The sequence below is a fragment of the Impatiens glandulifera genome, chromosome 1 (genome assembly GCF_907164915.1).
Source record: "Impatiens glandulifera chromosome 1, dImpGla2.1, whole genome shotgun sequence".
NCBI classification, from domain to species: Eukaryota; Viridiplantae; Streptophyta; class Magnoliopsida; order Ericales; family Balsaminaceae; genus Impatiens; species Impatiens glandulifera.
In genome coordinates, this window is record NC_061862.1 from 102,588,782 (window position 1) to 102,598,536 (window position 9,755).

General features: G+C 36.4%; 2 long non-coding RNA genes across 2 annotated transcripts; both read left to right on the plus strand.

The window, feature by feature from the left end:
- Nucleotides 1–5,355: 5,355 nt before the first annotated feature.
- Nucleotides 5,356–7,366, plus strand: LOC124921373. The gene is made up of 4 exons (XR_007097659.1): nucleotides 5,356–5,698; nucleotides 6,473–6,530; nucleotides 6,610–7,169; nucleotides 7,245–7,366. It is a non-coding gene; the product is annotated as an uncharacterized LOC124921373 (long non-coding RNA).
- Nucleotides 7,367–7,451: 85 nt separating this feature from the next.
- LOC124945332 lies at nucleotides 7,452–8,375 on the plus strand. The gene is made up of 3 exons (XR_007099977.1): nucleotides 7,452–7,723; nucleotides 7,801–7,902; nucleotides 7,984–8,375. It is a non-coding gene; the product is annotated as an uncharacterized LOC124945332 (long non-coding RNA).
- The last annotated feature ends 1,380 nt before the right edge of the window (nucleotides 8,376–9,755 follow it).

A 9,755-nucleotide genomic window follows, 5' to 3' on the forward strand; every position in this document is an offset into this window, starting at 1 on the left:
TTATCCTTTAATCAAATATCAATTTAAATCTTCAAATTCAAATGTCGGTTTAAATTCTCCACCGGTTAAATTCCTTACCGCTTCATTAATTATCGGTTAAAAGGTTTACCGATTTAATAACTTCCCGCCAAAGGGCCTCCCGCCAAAAGGTTGCCGCCCAAAAGTCTACCGTCAACTCGTTTTGGATGGAAAATTGGTGCCTTTCCTTGATGTGACGGCTCGCGTTGGTTCACATTCCAGGTCGCTGCCTATAAATACCCTCACTTGTCTTTTTATTTTCCTATTCCGCGAATCTTCTTTCTCTCTTTAGCAATCAACCAATCTTCAAGTTTTCAATCTTTCCAACTCCAAATCTTTCTAATCGAAATGGGTCGTGATTCTGCACTCTTCAACTACATTTTCCAAGTGGACTTCGAAGAAATTCGAACCAACGGTTCGACGGAGGCTAAACAAATGCTGGAACTCATATCTACCTCGGGTCTGGAACATTTTCTGAATGGACCGTTCGTCATGTATCAAGATGCGGTCACAGAGTTCTTCTAAACCGCCGTACTCAATGAAGAAACCATATCCGTAACGGTCGGTTGAAAACCGTTTAAGGTTACAAAGGAATCGGTTGCTGAAGCTCTCTGCCTACCGATAAAGGGGGGTGACTTCACCGTGGACACGAACGAGGACGTACTCCTAGCCGTTCGCTATGCTGTATCAGACACTATCCAACCGATAGTGGTGTTCGGTAAGAAAACATACCTAAAACAGGAATACATGACACTTTTCGAAATTCTCTCAAAGTCGGTCCAAGGAAGAGGAGGCAACTACGACATCCTAACAAGTTCAAAGATTGAAATGTTGGCCGGAATAGTTAGAGGTATTAAAATCGACTAGGCCAAGGTTGTTTTCTCCAACCTGTGTGAGATGGTGGATCCGACTTCAAAACGTTCGCGGGGATATACCGTTCCGTTCGGAAAGCTAATGCGCAATTCACATATCGAAACCGGCCCAGGTGTCCTTATCCCCAATAGTAAAATAATAAAGTCTACCCACTTTTTGGGTACAACGGCTCGACCGAGCAGAGTGAAGGCCTCAGCCGGTAAACAATCATCCACTCGCCCCAGGAAATCGCAGCATAAGAAGAAGGCTCCGGAGGCAGAACAATCCGGAAACAATGCGGTTCCCCACACATCCGGATCGGCTAATATTCAAGCCAACATCCCTAATCAAGAGGATTCTGCATCAAGCTCCAGCCGCACCAACTCCAACGACACCGAGCAGAATCGGTTAGACAAAGGAAAGGGGAAGGTCGGCGATGGGGAAAATCCGGCCACAAATCTTATTGATGAATCCGGTCCAGCCAGACAACCGGAGGCACACAAAACCGTGGACGACGACATTCAACAATTGGGAGAAGGAGTTGTCTCCAAAATAATAGAGCAGTTTTTCGAGCAGGCTCATGTTGTGAGCGATCATCAGAAATGGGAAAAGCTGGTTGAAATAGAGAGGTCAGTGTTCGAACTGACGAAAACAAAGAGCGTTGTTACCTCTCTTAGAAGAGGAAGGATGGTTGAAATGCACGCCCGATTAAAAGAAATCACCGGCCACATCCTTCACCTTCAGGAACAGAATGTCCCTAAAGAGGACAAAAACCAGCTCGATACAATAGTGCTGGAGATGTTAACGGCTAAGGAACAAGAGCTGACCGATGAGATGACGCGGTTGGAATCGGAAGCCGGTCATCAAGAAGCTTCACACTTTTCAAGATCTCATCCTAAAGATGATGAAAGATCCAAATCCAATGGCGGTCCTAATCCAGAAGAGGCCGAGAATGTCAGAAAGGGAGAAGAAAACAAACCGGTTGGTTGAGTCTACCAGTGAAACGCTCAACTCGGCGATCCAACGGCACATAGAACTACACCTCTGGAGGACGGTCTTGCTCAAACCGACCTGCGGCTCGGTTCGACGGATCAAAGGTTAACGACTCTTGAAGAGAGTCACAATCAAAGGTTGGCATCTCTTGAAGAGGGTCTATTTCAATCCGGTATCCAGGCCGGTTCGATACTTGAAAGAATGACAGCGCTTGAAGAAATGCATGCGCTGACCGAAGCCTCGCTGGAAGCGGTCTCCGAACAGCTGGTAGAAATGATAGCGGCCAAGCTAGCGGCCGACGAAGCGCTTGAAAAAGCGAATGAGATAGCGGCCCAAAAGATCCAAGAAGCTGTGAATGAAAACATGCGGATACAAAAGGAAATGGAACATGCGGATGCAACCCTGGCCCAACATGTTCAGGTGGTAGAAAATGCCGCACCGGAACAAGCGGTACAAGCGAATGAGGATGCGGCTCGGCTAATCCAACAACAGTTGATAGTAGAGGACATAGAAGAAAGAAATCAACTATCCAATACGGCTGCTCCCTCAACCGGACCGGTAACTAGAAAAAGAAAGGCAATCAAGAAGACAGCGGCTAAACGGACTCAACAGTTGTTGGCTGACATTGCTGATCCGACCAATGATCCTCCAATCAACCCGATTTCCACAGAAGTTGTAGAGGGTGATGAAGAGGCTGTACCGCTAATAAAGAGAGCGCGGTGTGTCGGTGTGCTTCCACTCAGATCGGTCACTTCACAAGCTTCACCAACCACCGGTACCTCGGGCGGTCAAGCATCTTCCTCTGGACTTGGCATCGATCCGTGCAATCCGGGAAAGGGAGCGATGGCTGAATACCTAAAGAGATATATGCCTAAGGACAACAAGAATAGGGAATATATTTTTAATTATCCGCTCTTTATGTCAAGTTTATAATATTTCCTATATATATAAAGTATTTTTGGAAACAGGCCTACAATTTACTTCTTACATGGTTTTGAATATTTTAAATAAAATAATAAAAAGGGGAGAAATTGATAACATAAAATTTTTCTTTAAAGACAAAATTTTTCTCAAATTTCTCCAAAATTTTTCTAAATTTTTTTCTCAAATCCGGCCCAACAAACTTTTAAAACAACCGGCCTACTTCTTACTTCTTACATTATTTTGAATATTTTAAATAAAATAATCAAAAAGGGAGAAATTGTTAGATAAATTAGACCGGTTAAAATAAAAACTTAACAAAAACAAACTTTCTGTGCAGGAACGGTCAAAAACTTTGAACGGTCAAGAATCTGACCGGTCAAGAATCCAACCGATCAAGTAATCAAACCGTTTAGAAGAAGAAGCAAAGAATGTATCCAAAACCGGAAAGTTAATCCGGTTAACCTGAAGCTATGAACAACCAGTAAACATCCTAAACCAATATGCAGCATCCAACCGGAAAAACCGATGAAGAGACTACTTAGAGAAAGAAGTCAAGATTATCAAACTAAGTACAGTTTACAAATCGGTGTAAACAGACACTTTGGGTATATGCAGAAGATGATATCAAAGGATCAGACTGTGACATTGACATATCAATACAAGTCTGATGATATTCTGAAGGCTGCAGAAGATTGCCTAAAGAAACAGTTACCATTTTAGTACAAGTCAAAAGTACAGTCCTCCAGATACAAGCAACCGGTCAACCGGCAATTGCCATATTAAGTAAAAGACAAATGAAGTCGGTCTTCTCCATGCCTTGGAAGTTTAAACCGCAATTAATGCCTCTACTCAACCAATCAAATATAAGGATTACCCTGAAGGTATCCGTTGAAGAAATGTGATCGTTGACACATTTCACCTATAAAAGAAGGAGCTGAAGAGGAGTAAATGTAGTCACCAGTTACCAGTTCTAAGTTCTACCAGTTACAAGAGTTAATAGTCACAAGTTGTGTTTATCTCTCTACAAGATTCAAAGTTTAAGTGTGAATTTGAAGTGTGATTACAATTTCTGTGAGAATTGTAAAAGTGTTTATCGAGCAGTAAATAAGTCTCGATCGTGTATTATGTTTATGTATTCCTTAGTGAATATCTTTCTTGCGGTTTCGAGAGGAAGGGGTGACGTAGGAGTTTTATCTCCGAACATCCATAAAAACCTGTGTCTTGTTCTTTACTTTCTTCCAGTTTTACTTCCTAACCGACTTATACTGTCCTAACTAACTTGCATCATTCTAACCGATTCACTAAACCTTAAACGGACCTCCTAAACTCCAAACCGATATTCTGCAAAACCTATCTCTATTCATCCTGTGTGCGTTGCTTCAGTCTGAAACAAACCACTTCCGCACTTGAACTCGGTTCAAGAGTTTGTGACAGCCTGTGTAGTATTGAAACCCGGTGTTAATCTCTAACCGGATTAAACGCCAACCGTTGAGTATTGCAGTGTTAGTCGGACTTCGGTCCCCCACCCGCGATCTAGATCCTAACAGAAAGATAGAGGAAGTATGGACAAATGAAGTGGTGTATCAATAAGAGTATTCTACCATAGAATTGTATATTCCCCTTCATATTTCCTTATATGATGTGAACGATTTGAGTAATCCCAATGTTATTCATGGTGAGTTAGATGGATTTGATGAAAGTGAATTGATTGAAAGTGCTTCGGAGGAAAGTGATCATCTACAAACCGATTTGAATAATAGTACAAATGGAGATGATGAAGATTTAAAGGGAAAGAACAATCAGGAGATGATATATTTTGATTTTGTTGTTTGAAATGTTACTACTGACTTAATTGCAGATGATTTTGATTAATATGTTTTGTTAAATTCTGCAATATTCTCATTATATGAAATGAAAACTAGTCTTTTAACATGACAAATTTTGTTGCTAACGAATAAGAAGAAGAATTATTAAAATAACATTTAATCTGCATTAAAACGGTATTGTCCATCAATATGTAGTTCATCGCTAAATGAAAATTAATGCATTCATAGTTACTATCTTAATATGCATTTCTTACCCGAGAGGTAAAAAATAATTACTATATTATTGCCTTCAATATATCGCCTTGGCCTTCAATATATATTATTGCCAAAATTATTGCCTTCAAAAATAATTAAAAACGACATTGGCCTTCAATATATATTATTGCGAAAATTATTGTAGTTCTGTGCTACATGGAAATTAATGCATAGATAGTTGCTATCTAAATATACATTTTTAACCCGAGAGCTGAAAAAGAATTACTAAATATTCTATTTGATCTACATTAAAAACGGCATTGGCCTTCAATATATATTATTTCCAAAACTATTACAGTTCAGCGCTATATTCCACTTTAATGCATTAGTAGTTGCAGAACTCTTTAGTCCAAAATTAATTTGCGATGTGTATTATTTAATGCAAAAATTATTGCGGTTACCTACAGTCGAATTTTTTTAATCTAACGCGTAAATATTCCTTTTGCGCCAAAACACCCCCAAACGCCAAACACTCCCTCCCATTCTATCATTTCTCTCATTCCCTTCTCTCTCTCCAAACACTCTCCAAACCCGCTCCTCCCATTGCCGCCCTCACCATAAACCCTAGCATCCCCAAATTGAAGCCAAACTCTATCGCCTCCCCTCGCTGCCTATCCAAACCCGCTCCTCCCATCGCCATCTCTTCAAACCCTAGCCTACCCTAACCTCCCAAATCCCATTCACTAATACTCGATTCTCAATACCCGGTTCTTTATTATTTCACCGCCTCTCCTAGCCACACCCTGCCTCCCATAGATAACTATTCTCCATCTTCAAGGTAACTGTACTTCATTGGATATTCTTCAACAAGTGTCTTCTCCATCTCCAAGGTAACTATTCTCATTGTTTATTTGATTTAATTTTCCCTAATGATAACCGTACTTCATTGGATATTCTTCTTAATTTCGTTTTCCCTAATGGTAATTGTTCTTCATTGGATGTCTTTATTTCTTGTTGTTTATTGTTGTTTATTACTGTCTATTGAGTTATTTTGTTGATTTATTATGTATTTTATATTTATGTAGGTTTAGTGTCTAACTCTAATAGTTGATACATGTTTCTATATATTTTTCTAAATGAGCTAGTAACCATGGTTGGACTTGGAGCAACAAATTTCTCATAGAGATTAGTATGTTGTATATTCTTATTGTAATTTATTATGATTTCTATATTGATTGTTTTCCCTAATGGTTGGCTGTTTTGCCTAATTTCGTTTTATTTAATAGTTTTCCCTAATGTTTGATTGTCTTGCTGTCTATTGAGATGTTTTAGGAGGCTTGTATTGAGCATGCATTCTAAAATGTGTTTAATGTCTTGATGTCTTGCTATTTATTGCTGTCTAAAATGTGTTTAATGTTATCTTATTTAATGTATTTTTCTAATGTGTTTCCTTTTTATTTAATGTAATATGATGAAGATTGATAATTTCTTTATAAGATATCTATTATGCTTATAGCTAATATGATGCTTTATCATTGATTTGATTAATATAATGCTTATAACTTCTAAAATTGTAGTTTCTTTAACTTTGAGATCCATTGTTTGAGTTCTAATTGGTTTTGTATTTCATATTGGTTGAATAGTGTATCTTACAATATGAGTAGACAAAAATCTCAAAGAAAACGAGATCTATGTGAATCTAAATATACAGAATCTGACGAGGTATGATTTTGTTGATAAAGTTATAGTTTAGTTAATAATATTATTTATGTGTTTACAAAGCTTATTACTTATTGTGTAGGATGTACGTGAATATGAAATTGGTGATAGAAGAATGAAAAAGGACAAACAGGCTCCAAAGACAAAAGCTTCATCTTCTAAACTTGTCAAAATGGTAATATCTCCCAAACAAAAACAAACCTCTTCAAGACGAACAGCCCCAAAACAACCACCCCCAACTGCAGCTAAAAAACCGTCTCCTAAAAAGAAGGGCTTATCCCACAAACAAGCCTTACCCCCTACACAACTCATAACCCCCCCTCCCCAAGAACCCTTACCCCCAAACGACAAGTAACCCCAAAAAAATCACAACTCACTTCAACTCAAAAACACCAAAACCAAAAATCTAACCAAAATAAGAAGTCTACTCCAAAGAAACTGCCTTCAACTTCAGTTCAACAAAATCTTCAACTAATCCCTTCTAAAGGATTAGAAACTCAACCTGACACAACAGATGGTATGGTCAATCGTGCCCTCAAATATTGAAATGGAGGATGAAGATGAAGAAAATTCAAGGGAGAATGTAGACCTAGATGATCTTTCCAAATCATCAAACACCTACATAGAAATTGTTGGAGAGAAGTAAGTTTATTATGTGTATATTGTACTTTAGATATATAAAATGACTTCATTTTTAACCCTTGTATGTTTTTTCAGCTTCTATCCAGATATTTTGAAAGACATACATATGATTATTACGGGTTATTGGAGGGGGGCAAACTTGAACTGGAATCAAGTTCTCGAAGACATTAAGAACATTTGGTGTGAATAATTCACGGTATGTTTTGTTGTATTAATGTAATTGATTTTCATTGTTCTAAGTCTTTAACAAATTTATATAACTGGTTGTAGGAGACATTTGAGTGGGATCCCATTAAGGAGACGAATGTGAATAAACTTTTCAAGAGGAAGGGTAGTGCCAAGATAAGAAATTTTGTTACTAGGGCAAAATCCGGTATGAAAAAACCCTCACACGTTACCCTTGAAGACTCGAACGAAATGAAAATTAGATTTGATGAGCCAATGTATAATCATAAGTGCACAAAGGCCAAAGGAAAGGAAATAAATACAAAGAAAATGGTGGTGCTACATATTGTGGGGGTTCAATCTCGGCTATAGAACATCAAAGAAGATTGGTAATTAAGTAATTTATTTATTTTATTTGTATTTAATTGATTGAATTTTATATTACTAACACCTAAATTTATAATAGACAAAGGAACTTGGAAGACCCCCTTCCCTTCTTGAAACATTTGAGAAGACACATAAAAAGAGGGATGGTACATGGAGTGGAAATAGGGCAGCAAAAGTTGTGGTAATATTAATGTTTTATGTTCATTAAAAGGTTGAGATTTATTTTTTATACACAACTAACTATATTTTATTTTTTATGCAGCAATCTTTTACTCAAGTTCATCAAACTCAAGAAACATTGGATCCAAATGAACAGAAATCTGAAAAAGAATTGTGGATGGAGACAGTAGGGAATTCCAAGAACGGGCGTGTGTTTTGAATAGGCTATATGGGCCGAAAACAGGTATTCGAAAATGGACAATCCAACACACAATTTTCTTTATAGTTAAATACACTTAAAGAAACTGCTACTACTTTACAAACTTTAAATTCTGAGAAAGAGAAAGAGAAAGAGATTGCACTACAAAAAGAAGAAGTTGAGAGATGTAAGGTAGAGTATGTAGAACAATAAGAGAAAATTAAACTGTTAGAGTCCACCCAAGTTGAACTAGTTCATGACAAAGTTGTTCTTCAAACGCAAGTGCAGTCTTTAAATGAAAAGTTTGACTCTTTCCTAGAAGTATGGAATAAGTTAACGCAAGAAAAGATCCCAAACATTCCTATCAGGACAGCTGATGAAGAAGGTTAGTCATTCAAATTTTAATTTGGTAATATGCTTCATATTCAAATGAAATTCATATGCTATTATCATAATGCTATTAATGTTAGTTATAATAATAAAGATTTAAGTATGTTTAATTATAGGTTTTAACAATTAATAGATAGATTTAAGATGGTTGAATTGCAGGTTAGTGTTTTATAAAATTTATTTAGTAAGTTTTCAAGTGATTTTGTTTAATATTTGAGTTTTTTAATGTTTTCAATTGATTTAGTTTCATGTTTAATATTTCTAATTGATAGGTTAGTATTTTTTGAAATTTATTTAGTAAGATTTAGAATGATTTAGTTTTATGTTCAATATATATGAGTTTTTTAATATTTTCTAATTAATAGGTTAGTGTTTTATGAAATTTATTTTATAAGTTTTAAGCAATTAAGTTTTATGTGCAATATATGAGTTCTATTAATGTTGTCAAGTGATTTCAATTCATGTTTATGTTTCTAACTGATTTAGATTTATGACCAATGTATAAGTTATATAATGTTGTCAAATGTTATTGGAGAATGCACCATGATGGGTGTGATGGGTCTTGGGCTTCAAAAGCTGTAAGAAAATTAGAATTATATGTCGTTAAATATATAAACTAATTAGTCAATCAAATTTCTCATTTTGTTGAATTAATACAGGTTTGGACAAATAGAGATGGATGGATTGGAGCTATCATAATTAGGAGTTATTTGGAAATGCAATTTTGTGTAAAATTTGGCATGTTTTTGTTAATGTTTTTGGTCATATTTATGGAACAAGTAGTTGGTGAATTTCATTTGCAAATGTTTTTTGCAAATTTGTAATGAATTTATGTTGGTGTACTAAGAATTGATACAGGAATCATTGATAAATATAAGCTGGTTTTGATTATTATTTATATACAGGAATTTGAATTCAATTGAATTACAATATTTGTTTTTTTAATATTGCGCTGAAGGTTGCAATAATTATACAAATTTATTGCAAATTTTTAAAATATATTTGAAAGGATCGCTGGCACCAATAGAGACATGGGTCTAACTATTGATGACAACTTCTAAAAACGGTTTGATAGAAATTCTGTTAGGGATTTATATCGCTTTCTATTCTTCGCAAACCTTTTCAAACTCTTGAAGCGATTCAAGTGCGGAAACGTTTGCTTAGGTGTGAAGCTAAAACCAGAGAAGGAGAAGATGACAGTATGTAAATAACACAACAGATTGTTTATGGATGTTCAGAGCAAACTCTCCTACGTCACCCCTTCTTCCAACCAACGGAAGGATTCA